At 56.1% G+C, this 23,645-nt stretch overlaps 1 long non-coding RNA gene, 3 other non-coding genes and 1 pseudogene across 4 annotated transcripts; all 5 read right to left on the reverse strand.

Annotated features, from left to right (window-relative positions):
* Positions 1-9: 9 nt before the first annotated feature.
* On the reverse strand, positions 10-23,296 carry LOC125087753 (uncharacterized). The gene is made up of 4 exons (XR_007123508.1): positions 23,286-23,296; positions 12,824-12,828; positions 6,596-6,726; positions 10-376 (listed from the first exon to the last, which is right to left on the reverse strand). It is a non-coding gene; the product is annotated as an uncharacterized LOC125087753 (long non-coding RNA).
* LOC125088305 (U4 spliceosomal RNA) lies at positions 593-727 on the reverse strand. The gene has a single exon (XR_007123690.1). It is a non-coding gene; the product is annotated as a U4 spliceosomal RNA (small nuclear RNA).
* LOC125088286 (U2 spliceosomal RNA) lies at positions 9,128-9,315 on the reverse strand. The gene has a single exon (XR_007123681.1). It is a non-coding gene; the product is annotated as a U2 spliceosomal RNA (small nuclear RNA).
* LOC125088292 (uncharacterized) lies at positions 14,660-14,833 on the reverse strand (annotated as a pseudogene).
* On the reverse strand, positions 19,832-20,022 carry LOC125088277 (U2 spliceosomal RNA). The gene has a single exon (XR_007123672.1). It is a non-coding gene; the product is annotated as a U2 spliceosomal RNA (small nuclear RNA).
* Positions 23,297-23,645: the final 349 nt, after the last annotated feature.

The following is a 23,645-nucleotide window of genomic DNA, read 5'->3' on the forward strand; positions in this document are numbered from 1 at the left end:
AGGCCGTTGAGTCCCTAGGGGAAAGTCACTCTGCCTGTTTCCAGGACTTGCCAACGGGCTGTAGGTAGCAGGGAACTTTAATAATTCTTCTTCTGCCTTTGTTTCCCACATCATCCCCCCCCCCCCCCCCCCCCCCGTGAACAGTTTTGACCCAATAAATCTTTACAGTTTTGAGGGCGGAAGGTCTCCTCTTCTGTGACTTCTTCCTGCTGGACGGGGGCATAGAGATGTCCCTACCTAGGGCTCATACAGGTAACGGGAGTTACAAAAGGCAGAGGCAGCTGAATCCAAGGGAGACTGCGTGTGGAGATCTTCCGAAGTGGGAAGGCTCCTCCGCTGGCCTGAAGTTCCGGCGGTCAAGGGGCCTCGACGCCAGCTGGAGAGAGATGGGAGAAAACAGCCAAACGACGTTAGTGTAACCGAAAGAAAAAGAAGCTCGAATAAGAGTCCTCTCGTAGTTGACAAAAATCCTTTGCCAGTCCAGGAATTTAACCAATCACTAGAGGAAAGAGAGGGATCGTTGAAAGCGCCAATGTGAGTACTCACGTCAAGACACCCCAAACACCCTGCGATAACCCGGAACGTCTACACAGCGTTTTGTCGTTCTGCTCAGCACACGTTAGTTAAAACACCTAACGTCATGCTACTGTGTACACCTGTTTTCAATTAGCAATAATCGCGCCTCGGATAAACCTCACTGGCTACGATACTGCCACTGCGCAAAGCTTGTAAACCTGTTTTAAGCACTTGTGCTGTGTTAGTTTTTTAACAGAGAAATGCCGTGTGGGGTCATCATTTAGGGCCTTCACCGTGTACTTCTTTGTTTTTTTTTTTTTAAGATTTTATTTATTTATTTGACAGACAGATCACAAGTAGGCAGAGAGGCAGGCAGAGACAGAGAGGAGGACAGGCTCCCCACTGAGCAGAGAGCCCGATGCGGGGCTCCATCCCAGGACCCTGGGATCATGACCTGAGCCGGAGGCAGAGGCTTTAACCCACTGAGCCACTCGGGTGCCCCATTCACCGTGTACTTCTTAAGAGCTTCCGTGTGCCAAACGACATCGTCTGGTGCCAAAGAGGGAACGAGAATGGGTGTTCGGCGGTCATACCGATGAGACGCAGAACGTGTTCACCGCTGTTTCTAGTTGGGAAGGTTGCCTGGGTTTGATGGTTTTCATGCTGGCCAAAACCCACAGCACCGTGGCCTGTCCAGCCTGGGGGAAGCCTTGGACACGAGCTAGACTCTAGACTAGCCATCGGGTCCTGACGCCGGGCTCCTTTAAACTGCAGCCAAAGTATCAAGGCCTACTCCGTTTCGGAGGGCCAACTTTTGAATCTGTGTCCTAGAAGGCAGTCCGTGGTCCCTCTGTAGACACGGAGGGAGTCCAGATCTACGGACAATTTTTCTTAGAGTTTTTGTCACCTCCGTGGCCTCTCCTACCCAAATCAGTAGCCTGGTGTGAATCCTGTATTACGTCCCATGGGTTATCCTGGGGTATAAAGGTGTTTTCCTTCATTATTAACAAGCCAGGCCCACGCATTTCTTCGCCTGAACGGGCTGCACGCAGGGACTCCACTGGAGGGAAGACGGATAAAAGACTCCGCCTCTGTCTATTCCGTGCTGCCCGCTTCGCCGCACGGTCCAGTGGGCTGTTTCCCTCAGATTCTAAGGTCCTATCCCTTGATGTCCTTTGGGTGAATTCCGGCTCCTTCCTTAGGCAGGTGTACAGCCTCGAGAAGAGTAATAATTTCAAGGAGGCACCTGGGCGGCCCAGTCGGTCAAGGAGAGTGATAATCTCGGGCCCCTATTTGATTGGGGAGTTCGGGCTTGATAACAATCCCCTTCTCTTCCAAATTGCTCCCACGGCACGTAGGACCAGGGAAGCATATTCGGAGTCAGTGTGAGTACGAACTTGCAAGGCTTGGGCAACTGCCAAGCACCAGTGAGCACTGTGGCACATGCACCCAGCTTCTCATGAAACTGCTTCCGGTGTAGACAGCAAACGGTTGCCATCGGTAAACCAACCGTCACCGGTGCCTTCAACAGGGGCATCTTTTTTTTTTTTTTTTTAATTTGACAGACAGAGATCACAAGTAGGCAGAGAGGCAGGCGAGAGAGAGGAGGAAGCAGGCTCCCTGTGGAGCAGGGAGCCCGATGCGGGGCTCGATCCCAGAACCCTGGGATCATGACCTGAGCCGAAGGCAGCGGCATTAACCCACTGAGCCACCCAGGCGCCCCAACAGGGGCATCTTTTAAACCTGGTCGGCCGGAAGACCGGTAACCTCTGAACAGCTGCGCTCTCTAGAAGCACGGTGCTCAGGTCCGGGCCTAAGGGAAGCTGGGCCGAAAGTCTCACCGGTTTCAAGAATCAGCTCAGGCACATCTATACGCATAACCTGGTACGTCGTTAAGTCTGCCTCCCATCGTCCATCGGTGGCCTTTGGTCTCTGAGACACTCGGGACCTGATGTGAAGTCATCACAGTCAGGGACTGTCCCGTGGGGAACTTCGAGGCTCCGCTCTACCGGGAGGGCTGTTGGCGTGCTTGGCTGAGGCCCTGCCTTGCAACTGGACCTCGGCAGGCGGGGCTTCTAGGAACAACAGGGCTAGGAGGGGTGAAACCGTCGAGGAGCCCTTTATGTCTGAGGTCCGGCCCTAACGGTGTCCTAATTATAAGGAATCACTGGCAAGCCGGAGAAGACTTGCCAAGAGACGAGGGCATCCCCAAGGGCACCATCCAACCCAGCCATTACCTCCACGAGCCCACCGTCACCCCTACAGAGTCGGGTGCGCTCCGGCTTTTAGGGAACGGTTCTGTCATCCCAGCCACATAGAATGGGTCGAGCTGCTCGCTGAGTTAGGCAGTTGTTGGGGAATCGATCCCATTCTCCAGCCGGTTACGTCATCACGGGCCCACGGGATCCCGTGACTATCCCCGACAGCACGGAAAGCACGAGCTTTCCGTCCGTCCGCACGCGTTATCGCGGTACTTTCTCCGACGTTCACCTCAAGGGGTCTGGCTTAGGGGAACAACAAACATTTAAACACAATCGGATCGAGAATTTACCATCCACAAAGGTGTGCTCCTGAAACGTAATTTTTCTCTCTGAAACAACCCGCCCTTTTCATCAGAGAGGGCCACTGGACGTATTTCAAGCACTTGAGAAACAAGTCCGGTTTTAACAACCTTGGCCTAACCGTTCACACACGCTCAGCAAGAATAACGATCGATCATACAGATCTCTTTGAATCGGCTTGGCTGGAACTTTGATGAGGAGTCCCTCGGTTGAACTCTTAGTAGCCCCTCCAGGCCAGGAGCCAAGCCGAGGACTTGCCCTCCGACGTGCCTGTCGTGCCTGTCGATTTGGCCAGATTCCTCTTCACGGGGTCCCCAGGGCATCCCGAGGTTCCCGCACCTGCCAGGACTTGACGTCCTTCTTCCCTCACCTCGCGAGGCGGCTGGGAACTCCGTAAGCGAGGTACGAGGCCAAGGTTTCCGAGGGGTAGTTCTACGGCTCCGGGTTCCGTAAAGGCAGCCTTAGTCCCGGAGAGCCGTCTGCTCCTAGCTGAGGCTGTATGGGTCTCTCAGATACGACCTCCCAGTCAAAGCCTTGGTAAAACAACCAATGTCTCCCACGGTCTCCTGTTACAAGGAGCACAGGTTCCATCGAACTCACGGTTGGCCAACTGGCGGGGAGATCATCTGGAGCGGGCGGGGTTGGGGGTCGGGATCCAGGTGGAGGTGGGGGTGGGCGCTCTCCTTTGTTCCCTAACGGCGAGGGGAGGAGGAGCCAGCCCTGGTAGGACTAGGGCCATGCAGAAGCCAGTCAGGCCCGCTGCACCCAACGAGTCTCCAGCAGGAGCGAGGAGACAGGAGAGCAGACGGCCGCCAGAGGGCAGAAGAAAGGGTTCCCGGTTCCAGAGCTCATGGACCCCAACAGAGGAGCAGATGCCGTGTTCTCCCGCCAACGAGGGGGACTAGGCAGTCCCCGCCGGGCCAGCGAAGACGGGGAGTCTCCCCGAAGCAAGTTTCGGCGGCTGCTCCGGAACATTCCTTCCGGCCCCCGGCCCGAGGGAGACCAACCGCCGTTGGCTCCAGTTACAGCCGGATAACCCGGGAAATGAGCGAGGGAGAAGTCTAGTCCCCACATCCACGAGAAGGAGGAACAGTGAGAGACAAGAGTCCCCTTTGCTGGGGGGCGGGGGGCCCGCTATGTTTCCTCCAGCCGCCTGGCTTTATCCGGAGGAGGCCTGGCTAGGTAATTATCATCCATAGGGCAGGAGGGGAGTTTTGCCAGCCGACCCCTTCAGGCGAACACATTCCCCAAAAGGCCCTTAGGTCGGGGGTCCTGGTGTAGAGCCGCGAAGGTCCCCTGGGACCATCTGACCCGTTTCCCGCAGAGGACCTCGAACCGATGGATCCCACCCAACCCATGCAGTGTTACAGGGGCTCAGTCCTTCCCTAAGTTTTGCAATCCCAATGGTTTCCGGTGGGTTGAAAGGCACCCCAAGGGAGAGTCCTTGGGAACTGAAGACACGAGAAGGTCCATCACCTAGACGATCCGCACCCCCACGCAACCCGACTGCCGGGCACCGTCCCACGCAGGATAGATCCGAGGTCCCTGGTGTCAGAGCGACCCGGGGCGTCCCCCGAAAGATCAAATCGCTGTGACCGCCGCCGCCGCCGCTCAGGGCCCCTGGAGGAGGGAGGCTACCGTACCCCCCGCTCCCCCACTGCATCCTAGGCTACAGACGGGCCCGGCGCAGGGACCGAAACACCGGGCCTCGAAGGTTGTGCTGTGAAGGTCACGCCTTACTTTACCCTGCCTTGAAGAACTTGCTGTCTTTAACCCATGGAGAACGCCCGAGAGTTTTACAGGAGGAAATTACCGATTCCGTAGCTTACGGAGTTCGTCGAGGACACTGAAGGAAAACAGTAAAGACAGACATCCACCGGGACCTAAGCGACACGCCAACCCGACTAGTCCTAACAGGGAACTAACTGCCCGAGGAAAGAGCCCCCGGGAGGGTTTGCACGCCATCGGGTACCGGTTTCCGCCGCAAGCGGCCGGACCGGGGATGTGACCGGGATCACCTCAGATCCATCAGGAGGAAACCTCCCACGGGAGTCTTAAGACGGCAGCCGTCCCGGTGACTGAGGTGGCCGTCCCGTGCCCAGGACAGACCACGTTGCATAAGGACAGCAGTAGAGAGAGGGCATCAAGTTTCTGGGCCAGGAAGACCCGCCTCCTTGCGGAGCCCCGAAAGGAGAGCAAAGGGAAGAGAAGAGAAAGTCCTCGGGACTCCAAGCCGCCCGTCCGGGCGCCTCAGGGTGGAGGAAAGAGGGTGAGCCTTCGAAGCCCAGGGCCGAGGAGGAGTCCTTGAGACGTCTTGGGTGCCGAAAGGTGACTCTGTGAAAGCGCGGGCACGGGGCCCCTGGGCAGAACGAGCCGAGCCACGCTGGGGTCCCGGGGAGCGGCCCCTTGCATACTTCCAAGTTGGGAGGGGGTCAGGGAGAGCGTTAAGTCTCGAAGGGATTTCGGAAGCCGGGTTTCCAGGACCTCGAGGGGCTGAGCTGTCGTTGGGAAAAGGTCGTTTATCACCGTCGCATAAAACCGTGGTCATGAGGCCCTTCCGAGGTCCGGAACGAGAAAGAGAGAAAACTCTTGCTTCTTCGACAGAAAACTCATTCCATATTGCAGTTACCACAGGGGTCCTCCGGTGGACCCTCTTAACAACGTGTCAACACCATCCAGCCAAAGACCACCAGGAACACACCCGTCACGAAACCAACCCGGCCATCGCTTGTTGCGAAAGTGAGAGGGGACGCGCTTCGGGGCGAGGGTGTCCGGAACGGCTTAGCACGGACGGGATGTGAGCCCGCGGGACGCTGTAAGGCAGGGACGGGATGGGCAGCCGCGTTTGCTGACCTCCCCCCAGCCCCGCACCCCAATACGCCACTTTAGCAGACAAGACACAGAGATTGCTTTTGAGCTGAAACAGACAGAAGGAAGAACTCTGCCGTCTTCCCACCTGCCTCAAAGCGGGACGTGAATGTGTACAGAAGCGAACCACTGACAACCCCGGCTCCTTCTTGGCCCGGGAGACTGGACCCAGAGGACTCTACCTAACAGACTCTACCGGCAGGCCCTTATCTTCCGCGATCCCCCCGCCCCCACCCCTTATATTTACCTTCCTACCGTTCGCCCCCCCTAGACTTAACTCTAAGCCCTTCTCCTCTGTCTTGTCACTTCTCTGAAAATTTATTGCTTCTTCCTTCCTTCCTTCCTTTCTTTCTTTCTTTTTTCCTGTTCGTTTTGGGTTACGGGGCTATATAAGGCCAAGTTCTAGCCACCGCACAGAGTTCCTCAGCCCTCCGCTTCTCCCGTGTGTTTGTGAGATATACGCACGAATCCACTTCGGTTTGCTTTTCTCTGGTGAATCTGTCTTTGGTCACAAAGCCCCAGCCACCCTGCCCACCCCACCCCGCCCCCAAGAACCTCGAAGAGGAGAAGGGAAAAGATCTCCCGCTGCCCCACAGATGCTTTCGGGCAGTCAGGGGAATTCAGTGATTGGGAAGCTGAATAAATCTTACCCAGGAGAAAGGAATACCAGAGCGAAGCCAAAGCTGCCGGTCGGTCCCGCAGCAGTTACTCCCGCTAGCCAGGGTACGGGGACGTGTTTGGTCCTTTCTGTTGTTCGGACAACGTTCTTGTTTGTTGTCTCCTTTCCCGCGTGACCCCCACCGGGTGGGCCTCGCTCCCGTCTTGACTCGCCACGGTCCCAGAGCGGCCTGGCCCCACGCTGATGTCGCAAAGGAAGGACGTCTCGCTGACGCTGGCCTCGGGAAGGCCTGGAAGGGGAGCTCTCAAGCCCGCACCACTCCTGCCTAACCAGCAGGAAGAAGGAAGATGAACGTTATTCTGACAAGGGAGAACCTTCTGGAGCAGGGAAGGTCATCGCCTGCCTGTAAGGAAAAGGAAGCTAGAGCCCCTCTTGCCCCAGCAGCAAGGCACTAACCACCGCCCGCCTTTGAATGGGAAACCGCCACAACCTCAAAGTCTCGCTCTTCTCCCGTGAACTTCTGTTCAAAGCAAGCCTCCCCAATGTCCTCCGTGAATCGAAATTGAAGCTGACTTTCCAGTGACGGAAGGAAGGAAGGAAGGAAGGAAGGAAGGAAGAAGGAAGGAAGGAAGGAAAGGAAAAAAAAAACAAACAAAGCAAAAAACCTGACCTCCCCATTGCCTCTTCAGACTTTCTGGTGGCTCCCCGTAGCTTGCACGTCCCTGACTGCGATGCCTCCGCCATCCCCGAACAGACTCTTCTGGCCAGTAAAATCACTGGCTGTTCTCTTTCTAAGGCGGCCGCCCTCGCAGCCAACGGTCCACGGCCAACCGGAGACCACCCTGGCCTAGCCGTGAGCGGCAGGGCCAGCTTCCGCGGCCGCTTTTCCTTCTCTCAAAACCGAAGACACGCCGCGGGTCTCAGCGACCTTAACTTTCCCTGCGTCTCGACTCCGTCTGCTGGGTCGTCAGCCCAGGCGTTACTTCTGCCTGCCTGCCCTTATTCCTCCCTCCGCGGCTAGGACCAAACCGTCTACAAGGACCTGGAAATGGAGGAATGAAGGCATCTCCCAGAGGGGAGAGCGCTGCAGCGGTCTCGGAACACGTCGTGCCGCGGCACCCACCGTCCTCCCCTTTTCTCCTTGCCGTAACAAAAAGTACCCAGTCCTCCTTCCTGAAGGCAGACCCCCCCCCCCCAGAATGGGAGACACCATCCCCGCGGGCTCCACGTTGCCTCTGTGGAATGCAGTCGAGAACACGGCCAGAGGAACCCGTGTCGGTGAGACCATTCGTGGAGGGACAGCTCCCATCGCAGGTCTGCAAGATGACGACATTCCCCGATGAATGTTCCCTGACTCCCGAATCTGCAGTTCGGCAAGGGTCACCAAAAAATGTCTTCGACTGTTACATTTTGACAAGGCAAGCGCAAGAAGAACCGGAAGGAGTGGTGAGCCAGACCTGCTGGGGATGGGTCGCAGGTCCGGACGCAGTATCCCACAGGCCGGCCGGGTGGGACAGCCGATGAGAGGTCACCCTGGCAGATTGCTGGGAGCGTGTCCCAGGATGCAGGTATTTAGACGTGGAGAACCTGGAAAGGACGAAACAACGGTTGGAACGTGTAGGGGTGCTACGTTTCCATTCCCACCGTTTCCCACGATGCTTTATTTTTACCTTTCCTCTAAGGGCCTCTGGATGGCCGGTAGCAAACGCTGACGGTGCCTAGTTTTCCCTGGCCTGAAAGAGCTGGGGCGAGCCCCATGAGCCCGGTGGGGACGCTTTCTGCCGAGGACCCGAGGCACAGGTGGCACCAAGGATGTGTAAGGGGACAGAGGGTACCTGCAGGGAAATTAATCTCTGTCAGGAGGGATGGGAGGACATTGGGGAATTGGGGGGGTGGTGGCTGGGGAATGGGGAGGTTGGCTGGGGGGTGAAGGGACACGGAAAGGTGGTTACCGAAGGGCAGAGGGAGGTCGAGGGAGGAAGAAGGGGTATGGGCGGTGTGGATAAGGGATGTGGACGCGGCTGTAGCCTTCATTGGTCATTGACCAGGTCCAGGGTGGGAGAACTCGGACAGAGGCCAGGCAGCCAGGCGAACGACATTGTGGCTGTTGAGATCACTGGGAAGGACACGAGTGTGTCAGGGCAGATGACAGGAGGCAAAAAAAAAGGCAGCGGGCTGTAAGGGACAATAATGTGGAAATCCAAAGCCAAGGGTATAAGGAGCGGAGAAAAAGAAACTGCCACCCATAGAGAGAGGGTAGGAAGGCATATATCTTCCAGAGAAAGCAAAAAGAAAAAAACAAAACAAAAACAAAAACAAAAAGCTGTACAAAAAAGACAGAAGCAATGAAAGACCTAAAATGAGGCTGGAGAAAAAGACCCAAAGAGGAGTTACAAAAGAAAACCAAAACAGTAAAGGGGAAAAGAGTCACTGAGAACGGGACGAAATCATAGCCAAAAAAAAAAAAAAGGAAAACAAAGGCATCCAAACACCAAGAAAGAACAGACAAAAAAAAACAAAAACTACCATACTAGAACACCTCTTCCGTTCACCATTTCGTGGGGAAGGTTGCACCGTTCCTGGAAGTACTGCAATACCAGGTCGATGCGTGGAGTGGACGGAGCAAGCTCCTATTCCAGCTCCCTGCTCCAAAAACCCATTAATATATTGTCCTCGGATAGAGACGTATCAGATATTAAACTGATAAGAACAGATACTACACTTGATCTAGCCAAAAGGCCGAGAAGCGATACCCCCACGCCGCCCCCGCCCGCACCGTCCTCCCATCTGCCATATTCAACTCACGGTGACAGCCCAGACCCTCACATCCTCGCCTGACTGCCTCTGCGCCGTCCACGGTCCCACCCACATCACCAGACGCTTCTGGGCAGAGGCTTCCTTCTCCCTCCCTCCCAACCAGAAATCCCGTATCCCCGGCGGCCGCGGCCCTCCCTCGCCCAGCAGGCCTCTCGGAATCTGCATGGCCCGCCTTCAGCTCCCGAGGAGGCGCGGCCGCCGCGGCCCGGCTCCGCCCTCCCGTCCGCCTCCGCGAGCCGCGAGCCGCGAGCCCGCCACGCGCGCGTCGGGCGCCGAGACGCGGGGCGAGGGGCGGCGGCCGCGGAGGGACGGCTGACGGGGCCGCCGCTCTGGGCGCTCCCGGGAGCCCGTGAAGGCCAGACCTTACTTTGGGTCCCTTTTTCGCTCGCCCCGCCCCCAGCACGGACCGCGTACTACTCCACCCGCGGTTCCGTGCCTGAGGGTCTTGCTCCCGCACGCTCAGCCGCTGCCCGGCGCGTCGCGACGGCGACGGCCTCTCCAGCCAGCACACCCCCACCCCCCTCCCCGCTCGCCACTGCTCTCCGCTCGCGTCCGTGTCCTCCGGCCAGGGCCCCGGCCGGTTCTGACCCCAGAACGGGATGTCCCGGATGACACCCGTGCAACGGAACAATTCCCGCTGCCTCGGCCGTCACTTGCGGCCCGCCGACTTTGCTCGGAGCGACACGCACGGACCCCAGTACCGGCCAACTGCGCTCTGCGGAGGCCGGCCCCGTGCCCCGGTGCCCTCGCCGTGCGGGCGGCGGCGGCGGCGGCGGCGTGGTCCCCGCCACTCTCGCTGCGAGAGTGCCTAGAAGTCCGGCGGACCTTCTCGGGGCGCCACCTCCCTCCCCAGGCTCGCCAGCAACTCCGCGTGGCCACGGAGTTCGGATGGCTGGCGGGGCGGGGGGCGCGAGGGGACGACCTTTCCTTGTGGGTGGTGAAAATGGTACTCGGCGCCGTTTGGATGTGCGCCTCTCCAGGTCGGGCCGAAGAGTCTTCCTCCTGGGTGTGAGCGCCACGTTGCTGTGCTCTCGGAACGCTCGGTTCAGGCACTTCGGCCCTTTCTGGCTAGGTGAATTGGTGGCGCTTGATCTGTCATTTACAATTAAGGGGGCTGGCCCTCCGTCTGTCCTCTAAGTCTTGAATATTTCTTCTGTCGGAGAGCGGTCTTTGGGCCTCGCTGACGATTCCAGGTGCTTAAGGTGCCACGGAAAGTTATGGGGTGGGCGGGGGGGGGGGGGGGGGGCGTCTTTGATCTCCGGGTCCTGGGTTCGAGCCCCACGGAGTGAGTAGAGATTGCTAAATAAAGACACTTACAAAAAGTCGTTATTCAGATCATGCTCTTCATCCGTTTACTTTTTATTTTTATTTTAAAGATTTTATTTATTTGACACAGAGATCACAAGTAGGCAGAGAGGCAGGCAGAGAGAGGAGGAGGAAGCAGGCTGACCGCTGAGCAGAGAGCCGGATTCGGGGCTCGATCCCAGACCCTGAGATCATGACCTGAGCCCAAGGCAGAGGCTTTAACCCACTGAGCCACCCAGGCGCCCCTTCAATCCGTTTGTTGAGTGCAAGTTAGAAAGGACTTCACCATGACCTTAACAATAATTTCTCTGGTGGCGCCTGGGTGTGCGTATGTGCTCTCTCTCTCTCTCTCAAATAAAAAACAAAATCTAAAAAAACAGAACAGAGCAACAAACCAGAGCAGAGGTTCTTGTCTGGCCATCAGTAGAGCATTCGACTTTTTTTTTTTTTTTAAAATATTGTATTTATTTATTTATTTGTCAGAGAGAGAGAGAGAGAGAGAGAGAGAGGCGAGCGCCAGCGGGGGAACACAAGCAGGCAGAGCTGCAGGCAGAGGCAGAGGCAGAGAGAGAAGCAGGCCTCCCCACTGAGCAAGGAGCCCGATGCGGGGCTCGATCCCAGGACCCTGGGATCATGACCTGAGCTGAAGGCAGCGGCATTAACCAACCTGAACCACCCAGGCATCCCGAGCATGGGGACTCTTGATCTCAGGGTCATGAGTTCAAGCCCTACATTGGGCCAAGAGCTTAATTTAAAAAAGAAGAAAAAGAACAACAACAACCAACAACACACAGAACCTGACCACCTTCAATTCTCCGAGTCCACGGGATTGACCCGTGGTGTCCATGCAGATGATGGCTGGGCACCCATCAGGGAGCCCAGCACTGAGAAGAGACTGTGATCTCATTCCTGCCCTCTAGGCATTCATGGTGGGGGGGGGGGTGCGGGGGACTGTCGGGTCACTTGTATGGAGACTCCTTCTCAGGAGAATGGATGCCCCTTCGTGGAGCAGCAGGCACTATAGTGTGGACAGACCCTCAGACAGAGCAGGGCGCCCGGGGATAACCTCTTGTCTTTTCTTACCTGGGGAAACGGGTCTGCCCAGCAGGTTATAACTGCAAGCCACTGAGCTGGGGTCCGTGTCCCAGTGCAGGAGACTCTAGGCCTCCTGCCATCACCACGGGCTCCGGCTCAACCAACAGACCTTTACCACTTGCGACACCACCCACCAGGGCATTGCTTGGTCCTGGGAGTAGAGCGAAGCCAGATGCCCTTCCTTTCTCCTCCCCGACCCCAAGCAGGGATCATCCGGCTCAGGACCCGGATAAGACATTTGCCCAAATGTCCAGAACCCCAGGTTTCCATGCACAGGGGACTGTGAGAGATGAACACATGCTCGTGGCTCCCACCTGGCCATGACCCCCTTGAGGCCCAAGGCCTCTCCCATGGAGCTGGGTGTCACTAACAGGAGTACGCGATGCCTAGTCAATAAATGAGAAGGTGCGGTGGAACACAAAGCCAGCTGAAGCAGGAAGGGCTGCCTGACACCTCAGGGGGGCTTAAAGGCAGAATTTCAGGGCACGTCGACAGGAGGGGGGAACCGGGACAGTTGCAGTCTGAGGCAAGAGTGGCTGGGGGGTGCTGCTGCCCTCGGAACAATTTGTTACTTAAACTGTAAGCCCTGGAGGATTTTACTAGTTGCCAAGCACATTTAGATATGGCCTTAAGAAATACACATACTGGGTGCCTGGGTGGCTCAGTGGGTTGGGCCGCTGCCTTCGGCTCGGGTCGTGATCTCGGGGTCCTGGGATCGAGTCTGCGTCGGGCTCTCTGCTCGGCGGGGAGCCTGCTTCCCTCCCTCTCTCTCTTTCTCTCCCTGCCTCTCTGCCTACTTGTGATCTCTCTCTGTCAAATAAATAAATAAAATCTTTTAAAAAGAAAGAAAAGAAAAGAAATACATATACCGGCAACAGTCTTTGGGGAGAAGGACGATATACGACCGTGAAGCTGGGCAGCTGAGGATGCCCGGCTGGGTCAGGGCGGGGGAGGCCGCCTGCCTTCAGGAAGCCGAGCACCTCGGGAACACCCCGTCAGCTCAGGGTGGAACGAAAACCGCCTGCTTCCCTTCCTCCGTTACCGCTCCTTTCTCTTCCCTGAAGCACCCGTTGTTAGTTAGATGAGTCCTTTGAATGTGCTTGGTTAACTATAAACTTTATCCTCCTCCTTGCTCGTCTGCAAGACGTTTGACCTTCATCGGTCCTTCTGTTGGCTATTGTTTCTATCCAATAAAAGGGAGGACTGTGGAGGTGCTCGTGCGCAGCAGATCCTTTTCGACTGTTGTCCCCTGCTCCCAATCTCTTGCAGCTGACTTGTGTATGCCTAATTCTTCTCTGGTCGCCCACTGGAAGTGGGCGGGGGCGGGGGGCAATAAGGGAAGGAGGGGAGGGTTTTGATCCAGCTGACCTGCCCAGCCACCTGAAGTTAGGATCTGGGCCTCAGACTGTCCAGGGGACGATTACTTCTGATGGGCCTCTTTGCTATCATAATCGCCACCCTCACCCACCCCCGTGTCCCTTCCTTCACAGACTCATTCATATCCCCAACTCGGGCCAAAGGTGCACCTTCCAACAGGAAGCCCCCACCCCCACCCCACTCTGGCTGGAACCCTCCTTATTACATCAGACTCTGATCCAATGGAAGGCAGGATCACAGAAGGTACCCCTGGTATCTGTAAGGTGCCCTTACCCCAGGCCCTCCACTCACCGCCATAAACACAACCAAACCCAGTCTCCTCCCCTTGCTCTCAAGCCCTTTTTGAATTGGCCTAGGAGCCACCTGGCTCTCCCTGGAAAGCCTCATTATGTAAGCTATAGATCTTTTCATAGCCTCGTGGTTGGGGGGGGGGGGGCGTCAGTCTCCACACCGAAAACAATCTGGACAACGAGTTTGGGGAAGGCAGCAGGGCAAGGCAGCTCCGTCTCACGGGCTCTCAGAGATTCCGGGATATGGGTCCAAAGGCTTCCGACCGGACTGGGTTGGTCTCCTGTCTGTGTCAAGACCGGGGAATCCCTCATTTCCTCATCGGTACACTGTTTCTGAGTGCCTAGGGGTGTGCTGAACACAAAGCCAGTCCCGGGACTGTCGGGAAGGGACCCGTGCCTGGAGCCCGCCCAACACCGTCATGTCACAGGGAATGCCTGGTTCAGAAGCTGACTCAGGGGCATCTTCCCAGATGCTCCCAGGAGTGCTTCCTGCCCATGGCCTTGGAGGTCCACAGGCTCCGCCCCGGCCCCCCAGGAGACTCGAATTCCATTGCTGTATGGCGGTCCTGGGGCATACGTCTGATTGAAACGAGAAACCCCAGAGATTCTGGAGTGCCACCAGGGTGGATAGACAGCGGCCACAGATCTGGAATAACAAATTTTCCTTCCTCCCGGGAAAGCCCTTTGTACCCACCACCTCAGCTGCCTGTTCTTTGTTCCGGACGGTTAGGGGGGCCCCGCAGAGCCAGTGGAGAGCTTCCTGAAGGAGCCAGATTGGAGTCCTCTAGATTGGAGTGCTCGGGAAAATGCACAACGTGCAAGGACGTTACCTAGTTCTACCAAAAACGGCTCCTCCGCACCCTTGGCCCGAGCCCACCTCAGGGCAGAAGGGGACCAGGAGAAAGCCGGGAAAGCACTTGGAGAAGAGGCAGCAAACACGTGGAGAAACCGATCCTGATGGCCCACCGCACACAGATCAACCAAGGGCGGTGCCACGGGGGCAGGAGGTTCAGGCTCTGCATACCTATGCCACAGTTGCTACACCTCGCCACCCCAAATCTGTGCTGCTGAAAACACCCACGCGCCAGGACCCTAGGTGCGAAATGAAACGTCACTGAGATTAACAAACTCAAGAAACTCAAAAAGAAAAACACGCTGAGGAAAAGACACACCTGTCCCAGTCGGCTTTTTACACCATAGTCATTACCCCCTGAAGGTTGGTTCCTCGAAGTGCTGCAATGACACGGTCCACGTGTGGAGTGTGGGAGCAAACTCCTATTCCAGCTCCTCGCACCAAAAATCTGCCCATATGTTGTCCTCGGATAGAGGACGTATCAGATATTAAACTGATAAGAACAGGGCACCTGGGTGGCTCAGGTCGTGATCCCAGGATCCTGGGATTGAGTTCCGCATCAGGCTTTCTGCGCGGGCAGGGAGCCTGCTCCCCCGCCCCCCGGCTCCGCCACGGCCCCGCCCCTCTCTCTCTGCCTGCCTCTCTGCCTACTTGTGCTCTCTGTCAAATAAATAAAATCTTAAAAAAAAATAATTAAAAAAAGAAATAAACTAATAAGACAGATACCAAACTTGATCTTAGACAAAACGTCCAAAAGCGATGCCGGCCTCCCCGTCCTAGCCGCCACCGCCGCGCCGCCGTCTGTATTGCACTCCCCGGGAGCTGGGTCACCCTCTATCTGGCTCACTCTCCCGGGGCGGGACGCTCCACACGCGGTTTCGGTTGCAGTGATCCCCCGCATTGCTGGTGAGTTTTCACATCCCCTGCCGCTCCCTGGCCCTCTTCCCCTAGAGGATGACCTGCTGTTTGCATGCCCCGCCCCGCCCCCGACCCAAGCGAAAGGGCCGGAACCTGGGCCGGTGCCTGTGTCCGGGAGCCGGCCTCCGCCCTACCCACCTCCTCTCCAGCCTTCCGCGACCTAGACACCTACCCCGCCAACCGCTCCCCGGCCCCCGTCTGTTTTTGTGCTCGGTGGGTGCCCCGCAAAGCCTGTACTTAGCCGGAAGGACCGTGAGACCAGCACCGCAACCTCATGGACTCCTCAGGGGGTCGTGGCCCTGCGGGGAAAGGACCCTGATGGCACCGCCCTCGCGCGCTGGACGCACCTGCCCTGCAGGCTTCGCTATCCGCGTTGTGCCCTGGGTACCCCGGAGCGAGCTGAAGTTCTTCTCACCCGCACTTCCCAGCTGGGATCCCCGAGACCCGAGAGGTTAAGAAACGGGTCCGGTGACCTGCCGCCCTCGGCCTGTCCCCAGAAACCACCCGCGTCTGGAGCGCAGGCCCCGCCGGCTGCTGGAGTCTATGGGAGGGAAACCCTGAGAACCGAACCTGGGCCTGGGAGGTTAACTAACGAGGGCGGCAGGTTCGGACGCATCTGCGTGGCAGAGGGGACGCGGGTAACGCGATGGCGGTATTTGTGCTCCCGGCCCAGAGCGGCCCGAGCTCTGGGCTCTGTGACTCTCACCCGCCCTGGGGTTGCCCCCCTCTCCCTTGGTGGAGAGGAGATCTCTCTTGCACTCGTCCTCAGGAAGTGCTCGGGTGAGCCTCCGAGGCCCTCTGTGGAAATGCCCAGCAGGAGTAGCCAACCCTTCCGGAGAGACAGTAATTGGGCCAGTCACTTCTCCCAACCCCCATCTCCTTCCTGAAGGCCTGGTCCTAGTAACACCTAATGTGGGGCCTGTTTCGTGCCTCCTGTTTTCCCGCCCCCACCAGAGAGGCGCCCCTCTCGGGCCCCCAGCCTCGTTTTAACTTTCTCCTGTCGCTGGCACCAGCACGGAGAAGATAGGTCCCCCAGGCGCTTGGTCCCCGATGGCCTCCTATCCCACACCTGCCCCTGCCCCTCCACCCCAGCGCCCCGCCCCCCGACCCTGGAAATCCAACCTGGACTGCTTTTTATGCCTTTCTGGCAGCTAGAGCCATGCCCAGCTCCTAAACATCCCTAGAAGGGACGAGTGAAGGGAGGAGGCTCAAACCAGGTCAGCCATCAACCCCGCTTACCCAGCCCCTGGCGCAGGCTTCTGGTGAGGGCTCTTCCCACCTTGCCCACACAAGACCCCTCTGCTTGGTTCCGGGGTCTTCAGGAGTCACCGGATGGGTTCCCAGGTATTTTGACCTTCAGGCGCTTGCACTGCCCCTCCGGGGAAAGACGCTTTCTTCGCCTTCTAGTGCACGCGTTGGCCTCTTGCGCGTTCACGGACCCCAGGGCATCCGGAGTGAGAACCCCCTCCCGGCCGTGCCCCAGAGCCCACAGAGGTCCACACCCACGGAACGGGGTTCCACCCTCACCGAGAGCCATGTGCCTCCAGCAAGGTGTCGCACCCTCGTGGTGGTCCCTGCTACCCTCACCGCAGCCAAAGATCTGGGGCGGGGACTGAGCGTTCTCTCTCCAGCGACATCTGTTTTTAGGGCCTGGCGTACCTAGTAGCTCATCAGACTCTTGGATTTTTGCCGAACTCACAGGTGATCGATTCTATCTCGGGACCGTTGTCCTACGCATTTCTCTCTTTGTCCGTCCTTGCTCATCTTTGCATCTCCGTATGTGAAAAGCCACATTGATGATCCTTCCCCTGAACTGCATGATCTTTACTCATGTTTTATCCAGTCGGTCTTTCCTCTTTGCTTTTTCTTCTGACCCCATTCCGGGGTCTCCTGTGTAATTTGGAGATGAACCCCGCCTCCCGGTAGACTGGCAAATATTTGTTCCCAGTTTTGTTCGTCATTTTCTTCCTCCCTTCTTCCCTCCCTCCCTTCCTTTCCTTCTGTTTCTCTCCTTCCTTCCTTCCTTCCTTCCTTCCTTCCTTCCTTCCTTCCATTGGACAGACATGAGCATTACATAGTCAAATGTTTGGTAAAGTTGCCCACTGGGGTCTGAGTCCTAGGTGGCAGTTGGGTCCTCTGGGAAGATGTTGCTGGACAGAGTGAGGAGCACAAGAGGTTCTTTGCGGGGGAGGGATGCGGGGGTGGCTAATGCTTTGAAAGACAGAGGAAGGAGGCAGGTGTGGGCTGGGAGAGCCCCAAGCCCCATGGCACCTGACAAAGGCAGGGCCCTTAATGAGAGGTTTCTGGAAACAAAGCCGGCTGGCTAGAGGAGCCCCACATGCCCACGGTAGAAATGGCCCGGCCCCAGTACCCCCACCGAGCTCAGGACCGAGGGCCCCCGAAGGATGCTGGCCGGTATGGGACCTCCACGGACACCCTTGTGGGCTTCCCCCCATTCACATGCCCACCGTGCCGGGTCTGGGGTAGCCAACAAAGGCCGGTGGAGTCATTGGGTCTGTCGGCCGCCCAGTGTCCCCTCCACCCTGATACCCCACGTTTATCTCAGGATGGCCTGCCGCTGCTGGGAGCCTGCCCTGCCCCGGTATCCGTGGTTCCCCGGGAAACAGCCGTCTCCCCAAAGGCCCAGCAGTGTGCCAGGAGCCGCTTTTCAGAAGGCAGAGTCTCTGGCATCGGTGGCCCAGCGGCCTGCTCCAGAACCCGCAGGTAGAGCCCGCACTGTGATCCTTCCCCGCCGGGGCTCCCATCAACTCCACACAACATGTCTTTCCTTCAGGGACCCGCCCACTGTCATCAGCACGATGGGGTCCACCAGACCCCGTGGCCCAAACCGCAGAGCTGCCCCCACTGCCCTGCTCCCCTCAAAGGGTTTGAAGGCCCTCTTCTGCTCCAGGCCAGCCTGAGCTGAGGGTCTTCCCAGTCACGCAGTGTGAGCCCAGATGGGGTGACTAGGTGTGTGGAATGTGTCCCTTCCACAACGCAAAGAGGCCCGCTGGGCCCTGGGCTTCCTTCTCTCTCAGTTGACTCGGGTATAAAGAGGAAGCAGTTTTCTGGGCTTCGGAGGGGATGTCCCTGCGCGGGGACGACAACAGGACCTCCTGAACATCATGCTGTTTAAACTGTAGGGTTTACCTCCCTCTGTGGTCAGGGGTGGGGTGGGGTGGGACCGCCAGGGGAGTGTGCGGGTCTCTTGATGGCCTCTGAGGTACCTGCCCCCTCCACCCCCCAGGATATCCTGCCGGATCAGGGGGATGCAACAGGGGAATGGATTGACCCTAGGGCCCGTGCCAGGAGCAGGCGGCCCAGGCCACGGGTGGTGGTGGGGTTGGATGTGTCCCGGGGGACAGATGTCAGCCTCTATCTGTGTTTTTCTCTCTCCCCTCCCCCGCCCCGGGGACTCTCTATCCTTTGCTCATTTTCTGTTCCGTGCTCAACTGTTTGGTATCAGTTCCTAGGATATCTCATTCAATCAGTGGATAGAGAATCGGAAACAGATGCCTTGCATCAGTCAGTCGAGGGAACCCTCTGGTGGCAAAGGAGTGTGCACAACTCATGAGAAGAAATCCTTTGCAAGGTTTGTAGAAATCTCAGGTCAGGAAACCATCCTGGACCCACGCCGATTTTTTGCTCCATTTTCTCTACTGGAGACCATAAGTTCTCTCGGGGCTGGAGGCCTGTCTGTCTGGGGGTAGGGGGCACCCCTGTCATCGGGTCTTGGCACATAGCAGGCATTCAATAAATATGTCCTTTCTTTTTTTAAGATTTCATTTATTTATCTGAGAGACAGACACATAGCTAGAAAGGGAATACAAGTGAGTAGAGTGGGAGAGGGAGAGAAGATTCGCACCAAGCAGGGAGCCTGATGCAGGGCTTGATCCCAGGGCCCCAGGATCATGACAATCATGACCTGAGTGGAATGCAGACGCTTAAAGACTGTGCCACCCAAGTGCCCCTCATCAAATATTTCTTGAACTGTGGATAAACCCTAAGCTGTAACAGTGGTAGTTTCCTCCCCCACCCTCCCTCCTTGTGGTTGTCATCACCCCGTCGTCACACCCCCACCGCGGAACCTAATTTAGGGTTCCAATCCCAAACTTACTCATACCAGCCAGGAACTGGGGAGAAGGAAAAGAAAGGAGCAGGGAAGGTGATGTTCAGGGTCTCCTGGAGAAACTTTTTGCCTCCGTGCAGAAGATAAAAAAGGACAGTTAAGACAAGGACAGTTCGCTTGCCTGCACTCATAGGTCTATACATGTCACTTAGAAAAGAAGGTCGACTTACCACAATAAACTAGTTAAAAGCCACACACAAAAAAAGAGAAAAGATAGATGATAAGCAAACACAGCCTGGCTGTTTGTCCTCCAATACCTAGAAAGAAGTACAATCTTCTCTAAGTTCATCTTAAGAACAGAAAGTAAGTGCCTTACATGAACAACTAAAAAGAGAGTTTCCAGTAGGACACCCCTCATCAGAAGAACTAATGCTTTAGACTCTCAACCAGAAATGAAAAAGAACAACAAAATGATACCGAATAGAAGTACGCCCAGATAGTTGCTAACAAGTCTGCCATTGACCACCAGAAAAATTACCCCGGAGGGGGTGCACCGTTCCTGGAAGTACTGCAATACCAGGTCGATGCGTGGAGTGGACGGAGCAAGCTCCTATTCCATCTCCCTGTTCCAAAAATCCATTTAATATATTGTCCTCGGATAGAGGACGTATCAGATATTAAACTGATAAGAACAGATACTACACTTGATCTTAGCCAAAAGGCCGAGAAGCGATACCACGCACCCCTCCCTCGCCGTCACCGCCAAGTCGCCATCCATATTGCACTCACGGCGAGCCCCGGCGCGCCCACCCCACGCCTCGCTTCCCTCCCCTCTCCGACAGCGCTATGGCCGCCGTCGGACAGGACGCTCGGCCGCACACCTGTCCATTCTCTACACCTGAAAACAGAAATGGTGCTTCTGTCGGCGCTTTGTCGCTCGCGCCGATCGCCATTTCCAATTTGAATGCCCCGCCCCTTCCGCGCACGGAGGCGTGGCCGCGCGGGAGACGAATCCCGGTGGAAGCAGAGCTCCGCTTTGATGGAAAGCGCTTGCTGGCGTGAGGGGAAGACCCGGGGAAGTGGGATTGTGCCCGGGGAGGACGGGGCTGGGGCAGAGTGGTCCGAGTTTCCGGGAAACTCGTCGGGGCATCACTGTAGGACCCTGCGGCGGGCTGGCTGGGTCCGCGCGGCTGGGAACCAGCGGAGAACTCCCGGCTGTGGCCACCTGGGAAGGGCTCCAGAGACAAGGCGGGGCTCCGCGACTGGGCCCTGATAGGGTGGCCACCCTGACCCTTCCGCAGGGCCCTTGGGCACACTCCCTAACCTCCTGAGCCTCACTTTCCCCAGTGGAGAAGTGGTGGCCTTCATTCCTCCTTGATGGGATTTAGAGAACGCAGATGGAGCTAATGAGGTGACCTTGGTGTCAGTCGTCGAGAATATGGGTTCTGGGTTAGGGTTAGGGTTAGATGGAGCAAGGGACACGATAAAAGACAAACAAAACATTCCTCGTTTGGGCTCACACCTGGGCTCAGCGCTTTCTTCATCTCTAACCTGCCACGTTTGCCCAGGCATGGGGCAGTTGAGGCAGACAGGTGAAGCAACTCACCCGAGACCATGGGTTTCGTGGAAGAGGCTGGCTGGGCCTGGGAAGCCGAGCGCAGGGCCTAGAAAGGGCACCAAGGAGACGTGATGCTTGTGTGTCCAGCCCACGAGGAGATGAAGTGTTGCCCAGAGTGACACAGGAGTCCTGCCCGCAGACAGGCCGGAAGCCGCGACCCGTGCAGCCCCTGAGAGCGTTGGCTCCCAGTACCCGGTGGGACCTACTGTGTACCTTGGCCTCCTCGATTCACCCTCCCCCTTCCATCCCTTATCTCTAAACTGGGAGTTGGGAGATGAGAAAGTATTGCACATCATTACTGGGGATAAGGAGACAGGTTTGCTATAGACTGTATCCGAGAGAACCAAAGGCAGGGAAACTAGCTCGGGCGAGTCACTTCTCTGTAGCCTCCTCATCTCCAAAGGGAGACTATGAACAGCCTGCCTGTAATCCTGACCTTCACCTTCCCTCCTCCACCCAGGGCCCCGGGTTCTCCCTTACCTGCCTTTCTTTTATTCCGTAGCAGCGTATCCCTGGACACCTAAACATGAGTTTATATTGTCTTTTTTAGCTCAATAGCGCATAAGCCCTAGAGCAGGGATCTCTGTTTTGTCCACTTTTTTTTCTTAAGATTTTATTTATCTTGGGCGCCTGGGTGGCTCAGTGGGTTGGGCCTCTGCCTTCGGCTCGGGTCATGATCTCAGGGTCCTGGGATCGAGTCCCGCGTCGGGCTCTCTGCTCAGCAGGGAGCCTGCTTCCTCCTCTCTCTCTCTGCCTGCCTCTCTGCCTACTGTGATCTCTGTCTGTCAAATAAATAAATAAAATCTTTAAAAAAAAAAAGATTTTATTTATCTTAAAAAAAAAGTTTTATTTATTTGACAGAGACTCAGTGAGAGAGAGGGAACACGAGGAGTGGGAGAGGGAGAAGCAGGCTTCCCATTGATTTGGGAGCCCGGTGCAGGGCTCCATCCCAGGATCCTGGATTCATGTCATTCTGATAAGAGCTAGGTTCTTGTCTCATTGAGCCAACGAATGTATTTTGAGGACAAAGGAGAGTGAATAAAGGGACAGAAGTCTACTAACTGAAGATACAGAATGAGCCTGCAAGGGTGAGATGGGTCCCCACAAGCTTGCCAATGAGGGCCCCTAGGATTCCTCTTTTATAGAAAGAGAACCAAAATCCTTGCAACATCTCTATTGATATTAGTGATAACACTTTCAATGGCTTACTTCCATTTTATGGTCTGGTTATTCTTTGTTGGTCACAGGTGATTATCATAAAAAAGACACCCATCCCACACACCTAGGGCAGGGAGGTCAGGTTTGTTCCCTTATCTCTGGTTTCCCCAGGCCTCCACATTTTTGAGATTTCTGTGAGCCAATCACATGGCCCCTATCTAAGTCTCCCTACCTAGTCCCATCTGTCCTTACTCAATTCCATCACTTGCCCTCCTTAATGTCCATCACCCAGTTTCCCCATCCTCCCACCCTCTTCCCTTAACCACACATGTTCTTTTGATCTTTCAAAGATCCCAAAGAAAAGGTGTTACTTATTGTTGGGTCCATGGTCAAAGGAGCGAGACTGATACAAAGCGAAGGTCTAGCAAAGCTTTATTTCGTGCCAAGCATCGAGAATCAAACTGACTGGCCAGGGCCGTCTCTTGCAAAGAGGCAACAACCCTCTGCCTTACAGACTAGCTTTTAAGGGCAAAGGCCATGTGGTTGGGCCTGGCCACGCACAGGTGGCCAATGAGATTGTAACACAGAGAAAGCTGCGCATTCCTGCTAGGTCACACATAAGTGACCAACTGAATTACAATTTACCCTATAGTAGATATTTGAACTAGCCTATCACCTTGGTCAGAATGGGGGCCCAAAAGTATGGGCCAGGCCCATACTCCTTGGTAGCTAGGAGACAGTATGCGCCCCCACTGATTGGATACCTCCACCTGGCCTGACCCACCCTTGTATTTGGGCTTTGTTACCTGCCGCTGGTTTCTGGGACTTGTTTTTAAGTAAGTTCCCTGAGGGGTACTTTGTATAAAAGTTAGTCTGTGAGGCAGGGAGGGGTTGCCCTCTCTGTAAGGGGTGGCCCTGACCGGTCTGTTTGATGGTCGGTTTGATTCCTTTTTTTTTTTTTTTTTTTAAGATTATTTATTTATTTATTTGACAGAGATCACAAGTAGGCAGAGAGACAGACAGAAGGGAAGCAGGCTCTCTGCCAAGTAGAAAGCCGGATGCAGGGCTCGATCCCAGGACCCTGGGATCATGACCTGAGCCTGTAAGGGCCTGCTTAGCCAGAGCGAGCCATTTTGTTGTTTATGCAGTAAACTTAGATTGACCCTGCCCCCCCAGAGGAACTTACTTAGAAACAAGTCTGGGAAACCAGTAAAATATGACTGACCAGCCCCTGATAACAGAGCCCATATACCAGAACATGTCAGGTCAGGGGGAGGTAACAGAGCCCAGAATACAAGGATGAACCAAGCCAGATGGAGACATCCAATCAGGAAAGCACCTCCCTAACCACCCAAGAATGTGGGCCCTGCCTTTTGGGCACCAATTCTGACGAGAGTGATAGGCTAGTTCACATAACTACTATAGAGTGAATTGTAATTCAATTGGCCACCTGTGTGTGGCCAGGCTCGACAACATGGCCTTTGCTCTATAAAAGTTAGTCTGTGAGGCTGGGAGGGGTCACCTCTTTGCAAGAGATGGCCCTGGCCGGTCAGTTTGATTCTCGATGCTTGGTGTGAAATA

The sequence above is a fragment of the Lutra lutra genome, chromosome 16, assembly GCF_902655055.1.
Source record: "Lutra lutra chromosome 16, mLutLut1.2, whole genome shotgun sequence".
Classification (NCBI taxonomy): Eukaryota; Metazoa; Chordata; class Mammalia; order Carnivora; family Mustelidae; genus Lutra; species Lutra lutra.